The sequence below is a fragment of the Zonotrichia leucophrys genome, chromosome 10 (genome assembly GCF_028769735.1).
Source record: "Zonotrichia leucophrys gambelii isolate GWCS_2022_RI chromosome 10, RI_Zleu_2.0, whole genome shotgun sequence".
Classification (NCBI taxonomy): domain Eukaryota; kingdom Metazoa; phylum Chordata; class Aves; order Passeriformes; family Passerellidae; genus Zonotrichia; species Zonotrichia leucophrys.
Window position 1 is genome coordinate 9,431,654 of NC_088180.1, and position 21,469 is coordinate 9,453,122.

Below are 21,469 nucleotides of genomic sequence, written 5' to 3' on the forward strand. Positions count from 1 at the left end.
ACATTATTTTGAGGCAATAACTCCAGTAGTGGTTTTCCAGTGTTTCATTGCACTGTTAGATGCACTAGCAGATGTTGCTACACAGAGCTGCATTTCTTCTTAGTGAAGCATGAACATCATTTCAAGGTGGATAGATGCAGCTTTTTGATGTATGCATATACATCTAAAGAATTAAAAAATTATTATTACTATTTTGGAAAATTCTGTTAAATTCCATGTGTTTACATGGAAATAGGTAAAGAGTAGATTCACAGAGGAGAGGAAAAATGGTGGAAAATCTCATTCTTAATTGTTATATTTGGTGCTACTGGATTTTTTTCTGTTGTGTCGTGAAAATAGTTTCCACAGAGTAATGATGTGTAAATTAATGAGTATTTTATGATAATCTATTCAGTCAAGTTAAAGGGTAAAATTAAGCATTGGGTTCCTACAGAATTTCTAGGGCATTACCAGTTTAAGCATTAGTTTATCTTTCTTATCTCTAAAGTTTTGAAAGTGTCAATGTTTGCTTGAGAATAATGTTCCTCTTGCTTTTTGTCTTTGTTGTACTGGATACTGTCTGTGACAGGTTGTCAGCAAGCTGGAGTCATGACTACCATCACATATCCTTCTCATTTACAATATAGATTTCATTTTTAGGGAATCATCAATTATGTCCTCTCAGCTGATTGTTTCCCTCTAAACATGCATTTGGATGTCACTTGAGGATGTCTTAAAAAGCTTTAATGGTCAAAAATTTAAGTGAAAAAGCTTTCACTTAAATTTTTGACCATTTTTCTCATTGTCACTCCTTTAGTCTCAACTTCTGACTTTGTCAAAACAGTGTAAAATTTCATCTGAATCCTTAATATGAAAATGTCTTCATTAAAAAAAATATCTATTTTCAATGCCTTACAGTAGTTTACTTTCACTAAGCTTTCTGGACCATTAGAAACACTATTATCCACAAGTTCTCTTTGCTTCCCAGGACTATAAATTTGCCTCAGAGAAATCATAGCATTAGCTTTCTCAGACATTGTACCAGCCATTTGTCTGACAATATTCTGAGGGGCTCACTGCTGCCTCTGCTCAAAACTCTGTGCTGAAAACCATCTGCATTGCCAGAAATGAGATATGCATCTTTCTAGCTTAGAATGGACTTGACCATGAAAAGAATGGAAATTTTAACCCAGATCACCAACTCTTCATGTCCTCACTCTGAAATATGTCCCATGAATATAAAATATTTCATATGTTTTTCCTCAAAGTACAAACCATGGTATTTTTCTGAAATAAAAAGCATAGTGGAACAAATATGCCTGTATCTTTCAGCCAGTTTGGGTGTCATGTCTGAATATAAACCAGGTATTCAGAGATTTTTGAAGTCATTTTTGAAGTGCTGGATCTTCATGGTATATTAAATTTATCCACTTGTCAAGTTCTTATCAAGTTCTATTCACCTGTGACAGGCACATGAGAGTTTTAAATAAAGACCCACTTACTACGTGGTCTAGCAAGGGTGGAACATGACCAGCAACTTATTGTCTCTCCTCCCTTAGTCTCCTTGCCCAAAAGCAAGTGGTGTTCTTGAACTGATTGGTTTAACTTCTGCCTTCTCTCTGAATCTCTCAAAGCCACCAAGGCCACTGTTCCTATAGATATTTTCAGCAGAGAAACTTTGTGACCAATCGAACTCCCTCCATGGCAGAGATACTCTTTTTTTCTCAGTTTTTTCCGTTGCTACCTACTGTAATTGAAATCTTCACCACAGCCCTAATCTCCTCTTCAGCACCTTTGAGTCCTTCTTCAAAGCCTCTTCTCCCACTACAATTTCTTTTTCTGAGAAGGATCTTGACAATTTTTTCCCTGTGAGAACTGATAAACAAATGATCTTCATAACTGCTCCCTTCACTGGCTGCTCTGTGTCTGAAGCAGTCCTCTGGCCTGTCACAAGTTATAGAGTTTTCTGCTGCTGTCCTCTGCTCACCCTCTTTATGCTTTTCCCTGTCTGATCCCTTTTATCCTTCAATCTGTCACTCTCTTCTTTCCCTTTTGTTACAAATGTTCAAGCTTGCCTTAGCCTTTCCCTTATTCAAAATATCCCAGTGTTTACCCAACCTGTTCTTCTGAGAGGCTCTCGTCCCTGAATGCATGGAGGATGATACAGTCATTTCCATCTAATTCCCACTCTTTGTAGTCAATGGGAAGTGCTCAAAGCAGTCTGTAGTAACTTTCTCCAGTCTAATCAGAGTGGGTACTCCACCTCTGACCCTGTGAATCAATCAGCTGTTTTAACTTCAATAATCATACTGCAATGCTCTCCTCCTTTGGCTTCCATAGCACTCCTCTCTCCTCCATGTGCTCCTTAGTGAATTTGCCTTCTCACATCTCCAGTTGTGGAGGTTACAGGGAAGCCAAAGATTACCTTACACAACTCAAATAATGATGTTAGAAAAGTCATTTTCTTAGTTTCTTCTCTTTTTTTGGCTGTATTGTTTACTGACCATTATTCTCAGGTGACTCTCCCTTTTTTTCAGCAGCTCATTTGTCCTTTCTCCACTCGGTGTCAATTTCCTCCTCAACTCTTGTTTTCAAGGCAGCACCTTTGTGCTTTCTCTGGAACACTTCAGATGCTTCTGCTAAGCTGATTCTTCAAATTTCTCCTCAAAATGTGCCTTTACCAGGTTCCCTGGAGAAATTCCTGCCTGTCGTAATGGCTGTTCTCTTCTTTTTTTCCCCCTCTTACTTCATACTGACCTATTGCCTTTTGTCCTCAGTTCACCGTACAAATTCTGAGGAGTGTTTCCACTGTGCATTTAGCAAGGACTGATGCTGTGGAGTCCTGCTCCATGGGTAGAGCTCAGAGGTGCTGTGGAGGGAGCAGTAAAGGCCAGGAGCAGTTGAAGTCATGGCTATATCCCTGCAGAAGGGCCTGGCACATTATTCTAACAGTTAATATTTTTGGCAGAAATACAGATATGGAAACTATGTCCACGTCCAGATGTGCATACAGAGAGCTGCCAAAACAGAGTAATATGTATGTAACGTGTGCTGTTTTCATATGTATGAAGAGGTGCAACTCCTTACCTTGAAAGAAGTGAAATGCTGAATAAACTCTGGGATCAGCAGCTATGGTTCTGGGGTGCTTAACCAGCTAAGTCATTCCCTCCAGCACCCTTTTGTTGTAATCTTCCTCCAAAGTTATTAAAAATACAGAAACCTTGGCCAGGTTGTGGTCGATCTAATTTATAAAACATTTTCTGGATATTAAAAGCTAGGGCAATGCACTTTTAGCTTTTAAATTGTGTTAAATATACTGTAAACTCCCTGAAAGAATCTTTCATTGAAGATTATTGTATGAAGATTTGAAGATTAAAGTGTCTAGATTAAAGATTAATGTGAAGTGCACTGGGATATTGTTTGATGTATAAGGAGCCATATAGTATATTTATACACTTTCCAAAACTGCCTGGGGGAATTAGACACCCAGTTCCCTACATGTCTTTGAAAAGCTCACTCTAAGGAATTTGTTGTTACAAGTGAAAATGGTGATATTTTCATTGGTATCTTGAGTCAAAGAGGAAAGGAGAGATGTGGACATTCTGTGTATTCATCTAGGGCTTGATGCCGTCTCCTTACAGGTTTTTTCTTGTTTTGAATTTGTTCTGTCATTATAGAGACAACTTGGATTTGAGTGTTACAAGATCATAAAACTGGTCTGACCCAAGAACATGGCACCACCTGCCTACTTCTTGTTATCAATCCCGTGTCTTCTTTGCTCTCACTTCGGGATAGTTTTCATGTTCTCCTAAACAGAAGTCATTTAAACCATGTATCAAATAACCATACAAACATTAACGAAACAAATGTATACATGTACATATCTGTATTTACAGTAACATATGCAAATTTATGCAAAAATAATTATGTTACACATGTCTTTTTTTAAATAATCCTTTTGCTGGAGTTTTTCGACAAAAAAATTGACAGAGAGAAACAGAAATACTTTAATTAAAGAAACCTTCCACATATGGTAGAAATTACAAGTTTTCTTGTTCCTGAAGTGCTGCAATACAAATAAGCTGTTAAATGCCAACTCTGAATGTTATTTTTCAGATGTTAAGAGAGATAGTCCTGTACTAAAACTATTAGGAGGCAAATTTATTTGAACTTCAAAACCCCTTTGATCTGAAAGGAAAATGAACTGCATATGAGTTGTACGCTTCGTTAATTTAGGGTTGGCCAATTTTGTGCATTTTTGTTTGTTTGCTTTTTTCTGGGAGGCGTCCTTCTATTGAGATTTTATTAAAACTAATACTGCAATATGGTGTTATTTCTTTTTCTGGTAAAATATGTTGGATTGCTTTCATGAAAGGACAGTTTTTCTACAGAAAGTACCCTCTGAGAATCAGTATTCAGGTTCACATTGAAAAGCCAATGTGCAGGTGTGTTGCATTCAGAGCTATTGTAGTGGTCTTATCATTAAACCTGCAGTAGGCATTTATGAAATAAGGCTTTCATGGGTACTGGCTAAGTGTGATTAAAAATAATCATCTGTCTGATGAATATTTTCCTCTGACTTTTGGCAGGGTAACGCATCTGAAGTTGTGCCAGAGTTTACAGGAACACTGATGCCAGCAATTTAAGGATCTTCACATTCGGTCTCAGTGGTAAGTTCTAAAGATGCCATAGAATTTCATGTTAGAATTTTATTCCTATGGAATATTCTATTCCATGTTAGAATATTACTGGTGTCTGTCAGGTTATATTACAACTGAATCTGTGTGAAAAATGAAGCACTTCCCCTTGACCAATACAACAATAGAGAGATAACAAGAACATGTATTGATCTGTCGGAGATTGAGCTCAGGAGCTCAGAACACAAGTTCTGAGCAATTTTCCTCAGACTAAAATCAAAAGGGCTTTTTTTTATTGTCCTCTCTACTAATGTAACTGCTCTCAGAAGGTTTGACATTGTATTTCGGAGAATGTAACCATTGGGCAGATTCCAAAGAGAAAGTAAAATGTGCAAAAAGGAAATCTGGTAGCTTCTTCTTGCTGAAAACAAAGCAATAAGTTGTAAAATTACAAATTCTCTTCTAATGCACTCTCTGTTGTAATTAGTCTGATTCATCAAACCTTGAGTCAGATTTTCAAATACTGCTGTGGAGAAATTTGTAGGGAGATATAATCTATCTGCATCTTGAAGCACAGAAATCCTGCTGCAGAGATGGTTTCCCAGCTTTGTAAGAGAAAGGGAAGACAGGGTAGCTGCATCCTGCTGTACTTTTGTGTCATTTGGAATAGACCTTCTACCGTAGCTGGGTAGAGTGGAATAACTTTAACTGGAACCCCTGTTAGTGCCTAAGTGCTCAGCTTCTTCAGGAAGAAATGCCAAATTTTAGATAATATTATTTGTGATTATATTTTTGGTCCAAATGATTCTCCCTGTTATGCCATATACCTCGTGGAGTGTTTTGGGCCCTGGCAAGGTAGGAGGTGTGGGAAGTCACCTCACTCCATGTGACACTCCTGCACAAGCCTGGCCAGCCCTTGGACTCAGCTTGGCCAGTCGTGCTCGTGCTGCTCTTAGGTCACTGTAATACAGATGTCAAGTACCAGCACTTCCAAGCTCTTACAGTTACAGGCTATTGAAGGATATATTTTTTTGAGTTAGATTACACTGCAAAAGCAAGAACTTTTCTGACATGGAAACATTCCTCTAGCATTATCATTTACCAAATACTTCAATAAAATCACTGCTACTGTTTAAAGATGAATTCAACAACAATAGTATTCCTATTCAGTCATGCTCTATTCATATAAAAATGAGCATAATGCTGTGTTATCATGAATCCTCAAGACAGATTACATTTCATTATTGCTGGGTGACTTTTATAATGTGGGAATGTGATTCTAATAAAGGACAGTATCTCCCTCAGTGCATACTGTTCTAGCAATGTTCTTTATTAGAAATAAAAGAATACAGCATTCATATCATGTTTCTTGATCACATAACCAGTGTGCAGAACAACAAATTATCAAGGCAGTTTTTTCTAAGGAAACAATATGATCCTAAGAACACTATTCTTAACTTTTCAAATTGCTATCTGCCATTACTAAAATCTATAAGTGCTGTGACTCAGAGAGTTGAAAGTCAATGCTGTTCTGACAGACAGAATTCATGAAAGCCAGAAGTGACTGGACTAAACTACTAGATCTTTTTCCCCTGAAAAAAAGCAAGGCAGTAATGACCTAGTGGCAAAGGAGAATAAGAGAGCTGCATTTGTTGTCTCTTAGCTGAGGCAAATGAAAATCCATTAGAAGTCATCTGAATCCCAGCCCTGTGACAAAACTCCCATTCACTTCAGCAAGAGCCACTCGGGTAATGGGCATTTAAGGACTATAACTGGGTTAGATGGAGTCCTTTAGGATCTAGGAGAAAAATTTGGCAGACTAGAAAGACATAGAGGGGAAGAGAAAGAGGAACTTGCATATTCATGTTATGAGTAAATACATAGCATATGCCTCAGAAGGGTAATGACCTTCAGGGCATACAGATGACCAGCTCGCTTGTTGAACTCTTATGGAGTTTAAAAATAGTTCAATATTCTGTGCAGTTAAAGGAAAGTGTGTATATGGATGTCTGTTAGATGAGAAAAAAATAAACTGTTCCTTCTTCCTGCCTTTCTTTATTTGACCATCCCTTCACACTTCATTTCAGCCTTTATATGGGTTTTGTGTTCATAGTTTATTATTTTCTTGAGGCAAGAAAGATTTTCAATCAGAAGTTGATGAATGTCCATATTAAATTGGATCCCTTTTTTAATTAAGTTCATCTAAATTTAATTTTGCAATTTTACTTCAGTAAACTCATCTGACTCCAGATGTTGAATGTGATTTTTCTATTCCTTCTCTCACATAATTTTACCTGTAAAAGATTTATGACTTAGAGAGGCATTTCTGAACACTTTTGAGTGTTTTTAGCATGTGTTCCATGATTGGCTGGTACATATGACCAATTAGCATCCAGAAATACCACTCTGCACCTAGGCCTTCTTTCAACAGTGTGTTACTTTTATTACTTGAATTTTAAACAAACAATCAGCTTTTTAAAAAGCATTATCAATGCATTTTAAATTAAATATATATATTGAATTCTACAAATATTTCAAAAGTGAAAGAGTAGTCCTCAGAAGCTACAGAATTCCATAAGAAAAAATGTAAGAATGACTCACTTTGATTAAAGAAAATTCCAGATTATCTGGGAAGGTGGGTTTGGACCCTTTTCTCTCCTTACAACTGTAGTGGTAAATTGTTTGGAGCATGCTATTTGGACTTTATAAGCATGGGAAACTGAAGTACCTATTGGTCTTAAATATTTAAGATTTACTAATTTGTTAGGATTTACTCATTTCACTAACAAGAGTAAAGGCATTGCAGATTAAACTGTCACTGCATACTTTTCATATTCTGTCATGGCTTCTGGATCAATGTGAATGGCTCTAATTTTAAGAATTCCCCAGAATCTGCTCCTTAAATCTGGACATATCTAATAACTCTGTATGTGACACATATGAGGCATTGTATCACGAAGGCTCTGCTTCTCATCAAAGAAACAAATACCCCAATGAAACTTTCAGATAATGCTAAAAAGAGAATAGTCCAATTGTAAACAAAAGGGTGGTTGTATTCTTTTTTTTTCCTTCAAAATGAAATAGTTTTCCTTGAGATTTTTTCTGATATATTAATTTGAACTATTTATCCATGCAGTCAATAAATCCAGTTCTGAACTGGATCAGTGTGCAGTCAATAAATGCAGTTCTGAACATCTGTATGAGTTCAAGGCTCATGGGATGCAAACTGCTGGGGGTGTGATTGGCAATGTGCTGCTCCAGGTTTGTTTGGAGACTTCTTCAGAACAAGTGGAGTTCCCAGAAGCAAGCAGCAGCAATGCTAATATGAATCAACTTCTCTAGGTTCTCCTTTCATATTCCTCCAAGCTCCACAACAGTACTTGGCACTGATTAGAGGATTTGAGGAGGTGTTGTTATTGCTGTGTTAGGGAAGGGAAGGGTTGAGTGACCAGCTGGGAGATGTCAGTGGCAAGTCTGCAGAGCTGTGTCTCTAATGATTTTCCATAGGAGTGGGGGAAGTCAGTTGCAGGGAGCTCCTCAGTCAGAGCAAGACCATAAACCCTGGAAATTTGGCTCTTCTTTTGTACTTAGATCATGTCGTTCTGGTGAAAAAATGACCTTCTAGTGAAAATCTCACTTCTCTGAGTGTTAGATTTCAGCATCTTTCTCATAATGCATTTTACTACCTTTATATTAATTCATCTGTGTTTTCTAAAAGGACTTTTCTTCATTCATCAATAGCAGGTGTGATTTGCTCGTTTTTCTAGCAAAAGAAAGAAACATAACAATCCTCCATTGGGTGAAATGCTTCTGAGCTGGAAAGGCTTCATGTGTGAGTCTGGATGGGACCCAAAGAAGGAACCACTTAGAAATTACCAAATGACACATTTTATGTTATTGTTAAATTGTCGAGATTTTCTGTAGATTTGCAGGGATTGTAACCATACAGGGTGTTTGCAAAGACTCTACAGAAGGGGATGTTAAACCTCCATGGTTTTAAGGATTCCTAATGACTGCCTGCCAATACGGCTGAATCCCGCAGGGTAATGGGGGGAATGCCTACCATGTAAATATAAAGGGGGTTATTTAGGAGACCCAGTGAGCTGTGAATTATTGCCTAGGTTGTCACAAAAAAAAAAAAAAAGAAAATGAGTTGTGAAGAGGAAAGAACGTGTACTGAGTTCTGAACAGCTTTGTAAGACACTTTGTGAGATAGATGGAGGAACTTACATATACTGCAAAAAGAGATATCTGTTCTGTCAGATTGCAGATGCATCAGCCACCCAGATTACTGTGAAAAACCCATTAAAGAAACAAAACTGGGTTATTTTTATGCCTGAAAAATGCATGAATTAGAAGAAAATAATATTAGTTCAATAGTTGAATTTAAGGTCTTTGTGGATCTTGTTTCTGGTGAATCAGGGGCGCTGTTTCCACTGCATTTAGTAGGACCTGGCCTGAGCCCTTGGAGGTTAAAGAGTTAAGAGCTGAATTGGTAGTAGAGACCTTCCAAGCCTGGTTGTGTTGTGCATCATTAGCACAAAATAATTGAAATTATGAATATAAAAATACTTCTAAAAAATTTCACTTAATGTGCTGAAGCTCATAATCTGTATCCCAAATGGATAGTCTGAAAATCTACACTGTGCACTTGTATAATATTACAAGTATGCAAATATTTAATTTTTTAGGGGGAAGAGTTTCATCTGAATTTCGAAACTCACTTTCTGTTCACTTCAGGCACTTTGTCACAATTGAAGCAAAAACCCCTAGGGTAGTGAGCTCTAAACAGGACATTATATTTACTATATGAAACTCATGCAATCTCTGTATTTTTTGTTCCATTATATGGTAACAGGAAGCTAATTGCTCTCAGCATTCTATCTGTTTCAATGGGGCCTGTGGGTTTATAAGTATGGTGACAGAGCATATGAAATGAAGGAGACTTATGTCAGCTGTGTTAATTTTTTGCAGCTACTTCCTTTAAGCAGGTCTGGCTAGGAATAATGTCTTGGTTTTCAAAATTCAAGCTTTTTTTTTTTTTTAATCCCACTTTCAATAGAATGAATAAAATTTAATGCAAAAAAAGACTGCATAAAAGGAGAAGGCTAAGGCCACAGAAAGAAAGAAAGGTTATTTCTCAAGAAGTTGATCTTATTCGAGAGAAAGAGGTTTGATCTTTTATTGCTGAAAATGAACAGTTGAAATTAACAGAAAAAGTAAATGTTTTTTTAATCTACATTTGAAGGTGGAGTAGAATTCTTCAGATCTCTCAGTAATTGTTGTTAAGAGCTTTCCCTTCTGAGCTGAGTGGTTCTAAATTAAATTATTTGTTTTTCAATATAAATAAGATTTTCTTATCAGTTAGCTTACATACAATCAACTTAAACACAGTTTTAGAATGAGATGAACCATGTCAGTGTATTTCCCAGGATGAGGAATGAATATCTGATGAACTTCATTCTTCCAAGATAAAATACAATGCATTACTTTAACATTTATTCCTGGTGATTCTGTTAAGTAGTGTTACAGTTTGGGTTCTTGTTACATGTTCACCAAATTATATATAAACATACTGACATTCTTGTAAGTCCAGTAGTAGTGAAATATCCCCAAATATCTTCAAGATTTTTCTAACAGAGATTTTATCAACAGAACTCTTTGAGAACATCAAAATATAATTAAAGGCGACAAATTAGACCAGCCGGAAAAGATTTGGTTTTGAACAAATCAGTGGTTTTGGAACATATATTTGAACCATTGCCTTATTTTTCCTAGGTTTCACCTGGCAAAGGTGAATAAAACTGTGGTCTGAAAGTAAACCCAGGCCTCAGGGAGGAGGGAGAGATTTATGGCAGTAAGACAAAGAGAGGTAGTGCAGAGGATTTGGCATTAAGCTGAGTTCCATTTCCTCCAAACAGACTGGGAGATGACAGCCCAAACTCTGTGAGAGATCTTGGGAGGGTCTGTAGGCAACTGGGTGCCTTGCATGAAGTGAGGGTTTGTCCTTTCCTTTTAAAAGAAATATGAAATAGGGTGTTTGGAAAAGAGTACAATATAAAGGCAGATCACTAAGACTCTTACATGGCACTGGTGCTTTGTGGATGTATGTTACATCTGCAGGTAGGATCACTTCAGAAAAAATTCCGCCTTTTTACCAAGGTCTGAGCTAATGGCTCATTGGATTTCCACATTATGGCGTGATGGGATGATATTGTATTCCATAAAACTGGAATCATTCTTCATTCATGAGAATTAATAGTACACAGTACAATCAAATCATTAATGAGTTCCTTTATTTTCTTACTAAATGTTCATAGTCAAAGTACAAACAATAAGTAGTAATTTAAAACAAACAAACAAAAAACCCCAAAGAAACAAAAAAAAAAGCCCCCACAAAAACCCTGCTGGTCCTTCAATTGTATCTGTTACATGCTAGTGCAGAATTACTAATGAGAACATGTTTAGGTATAAATAAATCTTTTATCCTCATTATAACTCCACTGTGTTCCTACAGTGAAGTCATCCACACAGAGCTGATTATGGGTTGAAAGCCTCAATAGCCTCTTTTATTTATAATAAATATTGCATACTAATGTTAACAATGTCATTGTGCAGTGTCTCAATAGAGGATTATGACTTCATGTAATGTTAGCTTGATGTCTCTCCTCTCCTGTAATGGAGTCAATTTTCCTTACAGAGGAGATGAGAATCACTTATTCACAAATCTTGTAACAAATATTCTATGTACTTCTGTGTTAACCCGATATTAAGGTGGCACAATGAAGCTCAAAGACAGGAAACACAGAGCTGAAGTTCAGTGCTTAATCTTAATTTACCCCTGTTGTGTGCACTGATATGCACTTTAAAGTTAGAAGTCTCTATTTCCCCCCAGATATGTGAAATGTGAATTACTAAATTTGTAGGTGTAATTCCACAAATAGGTGCGTGGAATATTCTTAACTGTGTGTGACTGAAAATAGCAGAATCAGAAGCCTGATTTTTGTGGCACACAGCTCATGCAAAGAGAGGATGAGATCTATTTATATTAATGAGCAAAGAGTAAGGCAATCTTCCATCAGCTACCAGAGACAAACAGCACGTTGGGGAATAGGGACCCATCTCAGGCAGCACTTGGGCACATCCTCAACCTCAATTATGGCATCAACAGGACTTGAGAAAAATCTTAAACACTGTGGAGAAAAAGGAACTTGTGCATTGGCATTAAGACTCATATTTATATAATAAAGCAAAATATTGAGTAAACGATGGCACAGTCCTTTGATGCATGTGTGGAGATATTGTGTAATATTAACATAATACAATTGGATGTTTAGCTCCTGAATGCCTTCAGAATAATTTATCTGAATGCTCGTGAGGGACATTCAGGCTAAGATGAAAAGCATAAATCCACCTAACAGCTAACAAATAATTCACATTAACTGAGGACGTGTGCATAATGCAGGATTTTGTGATAACCAGAGGTCAGAATATTACAGTTCTTGTGAAAATAACAGCTGATATTAGTGCAAGTCTGCAACTTAACATAAACAATAAAATTAAACAAGAATTAGCCTAAAACAGAATTCAAGTAGAAACAGAATCCTTTTTAGTGGAATAGGGTACCTCTGGTAGGAAACAATTTCAAAACCAATTCTATCATCCCAGTTTTTCACATCTGTACAAAGGTAGATGTCACATTGCATAGACCAGTGCAAGTACTGAAAATACAGAGGTATTTCATGGAGAGAAAAGAATGTTTGATATTTGAGGCACTTATTTCTCACTTAAACTAAACTCATGTCTATATTTTCATTAGAATATCACTTCTAACTGCAGTATAATCCTGCCTGGTTTGTCTGGAGATCTTGCAACATGTTCATATTTTTATCTATGTTACAAATAATGTTTTCAAGAGCCATTATTTCAGTTATTTATTTTAGGAACGGCTAGCTAGGTTGTCTTCTTTCTGCCAGTATAAATTTGGAGGTATTCCACCCATGTCACAAGTCAACTTCACATTTACACCACTGTATCTATAAAGGATTAAGCATTTACCCTCTGGCCTGTGTTCTAAGTTTAATTGCATGCTCATAATTTTATTTTAGTTTATTTTTATTTTCACATTAGTGTGTACTAATTAGGAATAATTTTAAACTAGAGAATTGTGTGAATCGTGGTGGAATGAACAAGAGGAAATATGTCCATGATACCCTGTGGCTGGAAGAGATGAGGGCTTGTGTGTGCACAAAGGAAATTGGTTGGGAATTACCTGATATTTTTGTCTGTAGTCAGTGGAGTGACAGGGGCACAGGACTGAAATGAGTGTGAAAGGAGGGGAGCAGTGATCAGATGTAGTTCCAGCTCATTGACAAGAGAACATTTCAGGGGACGTGTGCAATGCTTTTGGTGCTCTGGCTGTGTTTACTGGTGGAATTCATTACCTCTGTGGTGTTAGCTCAGCTAAAAAAATGGACTTTTTAAAATTAACTCCAAACAGACAGGCCTTTGGCTTTGTGCAGGACTCTCTGTAGGATCCATGGAGCCCTTAACATTTCTATTACCTCTGATTCAATTTTTCTTGAGTGGGGACTGTTCAGCGGGTCAGTCAGGCCCAGTGTGTGATCACAGCTCTTCGGGACTCTGCCCTCACTGCAGGAGGCACAACACCCTTGGAGCTTTGGCATGGGGTAAATTACCAGGCAAATGAGAGGCTCAGCCATTTTCACAACATTAAAAAAAAAATCGCCAGGGATTTTCCTTCAAACTTTAGAAATACCTGCTGAACCATGTAACAACAGCCCAGCATAAAAGCTGAAGGTTTTGAGAATTTAAAAATGAGTGAAAATGGGGATTTTTGCTGAGATCGTATTTCCAGTTTATGGGATACATTTCTAACTGGACTTCCATCTCTTATAACAAGCAGGGAAAATCTTCCTCTGAGTGAGGGAATTCCCAGTTTCTGCCATGTTGGTAGACATGCATGGAGGAGCCTCCATGGAAAGGCCCAGAGCTCTGCCCACTGCCAGGATGAAGGATGGCCACGGAAGGATGGTCACTCTCTCCCCTCTCCCACCCAGGAGGGATGCTGGGCACACATTACAGCCTCTGCAGTGAGAGCCATGCATCAAGGGAGTCCTTGTAAACCGATAATTGACTTCATGTTCAATTATATGCCCAAAAATTGCCTGAAAATCGATGTTCCAAAAAAAAAAAACAAAAAAACACTTCAAAAAAACTAGTTCAAATTTTGCTCTCACTGTACTCATTACAAAAATCCCCAAAAAACTGTTTCTTGAATAAATAAGCTTCTACTTACATGAATAAAGGAGCAATATTTAGATTCCAGTTCAACATGTAGGAGAAATCTGGCAAATCTAATGTTTTCAAATCAATTTGGTATGTGTTGTGAGAATAATGCCAGTGGAAAGGTTGCTTTTTAATTTTTTCTTCTTTAAAAATGTAAAGGAGAAAGAAGAAAGTTGGCTTTGATAAACAGAAAAACAGTGCTTTAAATAGCTAGGGCAGTGATAAGGCAAAGAACTTCTAAATAAATGAGGTGTGAAAGAGGTTTTTTTTTAAACTCCAAATGAAAGTTGTGTATTCATCAGAACAGCTTTATATTTTGTGAAACAGGACAGCAATATATTTTACAGTTTTGAGCAAGGAAGCAGAGTCTTGCCATATTCTAATATGTACAACATCTCTGCAGAGAAGACAAATATCAATACCTAAAGCACTTTCACTTTGACTGTAGAAATTCTGTAAGATAGAAGTAATTTTGATTTTGCCAGAATAAAAGGACACTGGAATCTGGAGTTTGATGGAACTGTTCTGTTGGCTGGGAGGTTTGCCTTTCAGTTGTGTTTGATGTGATATTCAATTCATTTTGCCAAAATATTTTATGCCAAGTATTGCTATTAAATCTTTTATATTGCAGAGATTTTTGTCAACAGACACACGAGGATTGGGTTTTAAGTGGAGTTAATCATTGAACTCAGAGAAGAGAAACACTGGGGGGGTTCTCTAGTACAAACAAACCACCATGCATGCTTTAGCTATTTCTATAATTATTACGCCATTTTCAGAATAGTGTAGGTAAAATGTCAAATCTGTCTCTCCCTCTGATCTCTATTCATATATGTCTTGTAAAACCTATTAGAAGAAACAGATAATTAAAATAGAAAAGGCCATGTATTTGCTGCAGCTGCTGGTGCATTGAGTCTTTTGAAGTTTGCTTTAAGCAATTATATCTGAGCACTTCTTTCGGAAGCCTAAGAAATAACAGAAATTTCTAAAATATTTTTGTTTTCTGACTCTTTCAATTCTTTGTAAATAGTATATAACATTATAATGAGAGATTAAATGTTAATTCATGTAGCATTTAAAAAACAAAATTTAAAAGGAAAAAGGATTACCATAGAAAAAAGTAGTGTCCTGCCTTTTTCCCTGTAGCCTCCAGCATGTCCAAAACAGTGACTTTTTTTAAATAGTATTTTTAATTGGTGTTTGTGGCTTCATTTTACGATTTGATTTGCATTGTAAATGGGGGCATCTCTTAAATGGTAAATATATATATTGGATCTCTTCAAAGGTAAATATATATTGCAGAGGCGTGGTTCAGTGTTTTTGTTATTGCTGTGCACTCAGGTGTGTGTAGTCCCTGAGCATAGATTAGCCTTGTAATGGGAGCTCCTCATAGCTGCAGCCATTTGGCAAGTGAAGAGGTAAGGGCAAAGCTGCACATGGGTTGTACTGAGTAATGTTTAGCAGATTTTCCTGTGGTATTACTGAAACTCCAGCTTATAATTCTTAAAGCAAAATCTACGCTCCATCACCAAAAGCAGTGAGGTGTGGTAGTCAATTGTGGTTGGGATGTGGGGGAGAAAACCTGTGGCCCAATCCAAGATAAGAAATAGATCATAGCCTGACAGGAGGGCAGCTCTTGCTACCTAATGAAGCTGCAGCTGCTAATGAGCTTGTCCTCCTGAACCATTGAGGATAATGGATCTATGCAATTCTGGAGTCCTTTCCCCATTTCACAGAGCCCAGGCCCAACTGGGAGGCACTATGACATTTAAGGATGACTGCCATTTTCCATTGCTGACACTTCAGTTAAAATGATTTGTCCTTGTGTTTCTTATTTTCCATAGTAATCGCTGCCATAAGTCTGTGTCCAGTGGCATTTGACTGTGAAAGTGACACCCACACCAGGGAGTGTGTCTGGGAAAGGAGCAGACAGCATGGCAACTGTTGCTAAAGTAGCATCATCCCTGGTGGGTCTCTAGCACTCTACCCCAAACAGGCAGCATGGACCAAAAATTCAGCCTGCTCAGGCCCTGCAGCTCACCAGGCCACTGCTGCTGTGGGTTTGGAGTAAGGTGTTAGGTAGTGGTCCTGTCTTCCTCCACACCTGTCTGATCAGGAGTGCCAGGTGGATCTCAGGTATCCTGTAGGACCTGGTAGTCGGGTACAACAGCACTTGCTGCTGTGCATTGCCTTTCTTGGGTAGGCTGATGGCTGCTTGATACAATTGGCCTGGCAGCACAGCACAAAAATCACAGTATGGATGCCACACGTCTTACAGGAACTGCTCTTTGAATGCTATGTAGGAGTTTTACAGGAACTCTAATCTGGCAAAAACATTCATTTTCCCCAGTACTCACTTTAGCTGCTGCTGTTCCTGCTGTGACTATAACCAGCACCAAAACCTGACAGAGCCTGCACCTCCCAGCTCACCGTGCAGCACAGAGGACGGCCAGGCAAGGAGTAATCCCAGTAAAATGTTGTTTAAGAAATTTCTGTGCCACTTGTGCAGCTCCCTGGATATGACAGAAAAGACTTAACAAAGATACAATTCCATTTCTGAAAAAAGATACAATTCCATTTCATGTTATTTTAAGGAAGATAGATTACGAGACTACCTTAAACTTTTGGAGTGTCTATAAAAGAGTATAAATAACAGCTCTCTGAGCTGTTTTAAGCCTTTTAAATTTTGTATTAATCACACAGATTTCTGTAACAAACAACAAAAAAAAAAAATCCAGCAGAGAAACTTCTGTTGCAAGTACTTGAAAATAGATCCATGCACTGAAATTTCCAAATTAGAAATTTTATTTCCATCGCACTTTTTTTTTTCCTCTCAGAGGAAACCTAATAATTAGACTCTGTGCTAACCTGTAAGGACAGGCATGGTGTGGGAAGGTGGCTCGTCCAATGCAGTGGGTGACTCCAGGAGATGGAGCTGAAGAGCAGCAGGATGAAGGCAAACACCGTGACTCATCAGCCCACCCACAGACAGGAGCGGTGCCTTGTGTGAGCCCTGGGGCTTTACTTTAAATTTAAGGTGTTTCTTCTGAGGGAGCTTCCCATGGAACCCTGCATCCTAGATCGCTTTGTTGTGCACAGAACCGCTGCCTGTGTGGCCCATGGTAAAGAGCAGAACCTGTGTGTTTTTAAAATAAAAAACATAGTCCAGTTTATTACCCAGTCCAACTAGCAGCTGTTCTGGGGACAGTACAAGGACAGACATAAGGAGGATGATGTAGAAAATATGGTCCGTTTTACCCAGGGACACTTCAGGAACATGATATGGTGTTCAAACCCTTGCTTTAGTCCAGCTGCAGAGAATCCTGGGGTACAGAGACTTCATGTAGCCAGGGCTTCTTTATCTGTCACTTGTGGGGAAGGAGACACTTGTGAATGTAAATCCCTGGATTGAAATCTTGAGAAGCCTAAACAATCCAGGAGTGACTGGGTCTTGCAGCCTTGTAAGTTCCCAGAAATCAAGGCCTGAATCTATCACCAGGAACTCTTACTGTTATTTTCATTTTTGCCCATATCCTAGCATCCAGATGTCCAGCAGATACAGTAGTGCCTTGCTGGCATTGATAAGTAAGGAATTTTTTCTGAACAGAAGTGGAAACAGCTGCTATGTAATGGTTCTGAGTTACCTTGAAACATGAGCAGAGAAAATGCAATGTGTCTCTTGCCTACAAAGTCCCTCTGAGGCTTTAAGTTTCAATCAAAAGGTTTTACTCTCCAAAAATTACTCCTCACTTAAAAAGAGGAAGGATGCCCTTTGCTGCTTTTGCCTAGAGCCCAATATCTTCTGACATTCCATGGCAGCTGTAGCGACGCTCTTCTTAATGCAAAGAACATCTGGGCTGCCTGCAATTCTGGGAGAGAAGTGTCAAAAGTGTCATAGACATCCTTGAGCAAAGAAGGATCTTCACTTTTATTACACAGAAGTGTCAAAAACAGCATTATTGAACATCAGGTTGCAATTTGGCAAGCAGAATGTAAGTCTGAATAGATGTGACAAAACCCCTTCTAGGAAATTGCTACTTAGTGTTATTTTTTCATCATTTAAAATTAGCATTTAAAGGAAAAGCACAAATGGGGAGCCTCTAGGTAACCCTGACAATGACAGATCCCAGCATTCTTTTTTTTGTGCTTACTTCACAACCTCATTGCTGTCCATTGAGTGACTGAGATTGATTAGATCACTGTCATCATCAGTGAGATGCACTGCATTGATCCAGCCTCACTCACAAAGCCGGCTCATGTGACACAGCTAATTTGACATAATTGAAAGTTCCAGCTCCAGAAGGTCACCGAGCTGGACTCAGGACACTAGTTATCATTTTATCCTTGGAACAGGTCAGCTCTCCTGAGAAATACGATGGCTTTTTGTCACACTCTTAATTGTTTCTCCATGGTTTGTATAGGATAAACCCAGGCTTTCATACTTTGATTGAATTTTTATGGTGGACAGAAGATAATTATCACCTCTTCTTAATGCTAAATATATTTTTAAAGTCAGATTTAGCTCTTTGTTTCTTAGTCAAGTACAATTCTACTAAGAACAGCTTTACATAAGGACAAAAAAACGTCTTTAGTTAGGGATGGCTGTGTGAGACACATCATGAGGTACTTAGCTTCCAAAGGAAAATATGGCACTGGTTAAAAGTTTGTTGGGACAGTGTTGACCTGTGTTCCTCTCTTTGTTACCACATCCCTCTTTCCCATCTCCCCTTCTTTTCCCGTTTTCTGCTGTGCTCTTCTGAAATTTGTTGCTGCAGTCGAGATGTCAGGCTGAACCAAGTTTGAGACTGTGGAGCTGAGTAAACCCAAAGGTCAGGCCCAGTCAGAGAACAGAGGAGCTGCAGAAGGACCTGCAGACAGGCATCGAGCCTGGCTTGTCAGCTTCTGAGCACTGCCGAGGGGCGCAGCAAAACCCCTCTGAGCAGGGTCCTGGTGAAAGGTTGTGCCTTCAGGAAAATGGCCATTGGGCCATTTGCCTCCTGCTTTAGGATGCACACCAAAATCCCACGCCACTTTCAGAGATGTATGGTTTATTGTAAGCAGTGCAGTATGAAAATGCTTGTGTGAAAATTCTTTCTCCTAGAGAAACACTGAATGTTTGGAAAAAATTGTTTCTTTTTACTCAACAGAATTCAGTGGGCAAAGCTAGGAATTTAAGTAGGTCTTACAATCTGTGTCATTGCTTTGTTGGCCCTCTGCTCAGAATGAAATTAGCAGCTTACCCTTTATTTCTTTCTTTGTATTTGCTGTTAAAAAAATAGGCGTATCCCAATAGATCCCATTGCTTCCCATTCTAAACACAGGTCAAACTGCCTGCTTTCGAACAGTGAATGTCATGTATAATTTTTCATAGAAAAGAAAGTGCTTGATAAAATCTCTGCAATTGTTTCTTCTTGTTTTTTGTTATTCATATTAGGGGTTTATGTGTTCTCAGGCTTTGTTGGTTCCTCGGGCTTTTGGTAGTGTTTGGTGGATTGGGTTTTTGTAATGGAAGCTTGCCTCTGGTCATCTGTAAAGTAAGCAGAAAAGGAGAGGCACCAAGGTGCTAAAGTAAGAATAAATAAAGGGAAAGACGGCTGTGGTACTGCTGTGGGACAGAGGCTCGACAGAACTTGTGGTGATGAATTGCTGTATCATAATTTCCAAATTGTTCAAAGTTGATTTGTGGGGAAGGATTTTTACAAACCTGGCAACGAAGAATTAATACAAGTTTGGCAATACATTTTTAATGATGATTAACAGAACAGTGAGTTAAGGTACCTGGTTTATAGAAAGACATATAGAAAAGAAATATATAATTTTTCTTTTTAAAATTTTGTATTTTGACATATGCATAGAAACAGGTCATACATCCATGTTAAATACATACCTCTCCAAAAACACAGGTCTAATGCAGGCCAAAGGTAAATGACAAGCAATAATTGTTTTATCTTTTGTAAGTCTTTCAAAAGTTTCATCCTAGCAGCTTTTAAAACATAACTTGCAATCGACAAATCCCACTGGGCTGCTATTTATAGTATCCTAATTTTCAAAGAAAGCAAATCAGGCAACTGTTTTTAACATGAATAATATTGCTCCCAGCACTCGGTCTCCAGCCCACACATTGTGGTTTTTGGCATGATCATGGCAATTAAAAAAAATAAACAGCTCCTTTAATTTTTTTTTATACAGCCAATGCTGACACAGCTGGCAGAGAAACTCAGTGAAAGGTAAACATTCTGCTCAAAATGTAATCTAACATATTGTTGTGTTTAGTTGTTAAAATGTAATTTTCCTGAAAGAATATTTTTAAAGTAAGTTTTGGTGGTTTTTTTTTTAATAGAATTTCTAGTATATTGAAATCTGATTACAAGAAAGATTATTAGTCTTTTAAAGCAATAGCACTTGTGACACTGGATATGCAGTCAATGGCTCATTGAATTTTAAAAAATATTCTTACTAAAAATCAGGAACAAAAATTAGGTATGATGCTTTGTCCTTCAGCAGAATATAATAGTCTGAGCTAGTAAAATCAATTTCTTTTAATAAAATTCTGTCAAAGCAGGAAGTTGAATAATAAATGTCTTCAACTATTTAAAGGGAAGAAAAAATCTAACGTAATTAAGAATAGTTTCTGATTTGCTTCAACAACAAAAAAAGATTGTCTAGTTCCTTATATATATAAAAGATTGTCTAGTTCATGCTCATAGTCTGACCTAATTACTGTGAGCATGTATGAAATGAGATTATGGAATGATAAATATTTCACTAGAGAGAACACATGAACATATTTCTTTTAGGCAAGGGATGTAGGTAAGTAATGATCTGTCACACATGCCCAGAAGTTCTCAATGCACTTTTATTTTTAAAAATCTTGACTTTGTGTCACTGCTTATGATTAGGATGCTGTAGTTCAACATTTTACTCCCTGTTGGAGCCAGTGCAGGGGCAGCCCAGCAGAGCTGGGTGCACGTGGGACTCGTGTGCTCTCAAGGCTCAGGATTCTGAGCAGCAGCTGGGTGGTGCCTGTGTGCTGCAAAAGCCACCTCTGCCCCAAAGCCTGACCTGCTGCTCTTGGGACAGCCCTGTGGGAGGGGTGCATCAACAAACAAGTGCAGGAAGCACCCAGGGTAAGTGTGGGGAAACTCGAGGGTTTGTTGTGGCTGCATGCACAGCAGCCCAGCATTTACTGAAACTCCTGGTTTGCTCACCTGGTAAGAGCAGATGTGCTGCTCTGTGCTACCTGGGCAGTGGGGCTGTGTCTGTCCCAAGCCATCCGAGTGGCCCCCATGGTCTGGTGTTACTGTCAGCTGGCTTTCAATTGTTCTTAAAAGGAAATTTTTTAAAGATCCACCTTTTCCTCTCACTGATTACCAGTATATCCTTGGTATCAGGATCTTCTAACTCCCAGTTGTTTCTCCTTCTCTCAGACTGAATGGTAAAATGAGCAGGTGTGCTGCAAAAGAGGTATCTGCCTTTTATAATCTGTAAATTGCCTTCTGGGTCCAAAGTTGGAGTATATGGATTTAAGCTTATAAGAGCAACTG

The 21,469-nt window shown here is 38.1% G+C and overlaps 1 protein-coding gene across 11 annotated transcripts in view; it reads left to right on the forward strand.

Annotated features, from left to right (window-relative positions):
- Positions 1-21,469, forward strand: part of SEMA6D (semaphorin 6D) — a 209,495-nt gene that overhangs the window by 75,343 nt on the left and 112,683 nt on the right. For 10 of the 11 annotated variants that reach the window (XM_064721741.1, XM_064721739.1, XM_064721737.1 and 7 more), the window contains one exon: positions 4,569-4,649. The gene's annotated coding sequence lies outside the window, so the exon portion shown is untranslated. Of the gene's footprint in view, positions 1-4,568; positions 4,650-20,114; positions 20,153-21,469 lie in introns of all 11 variants that reach the window. The other variant, XM_064721742.1, reaches the window with a different exon arrangement.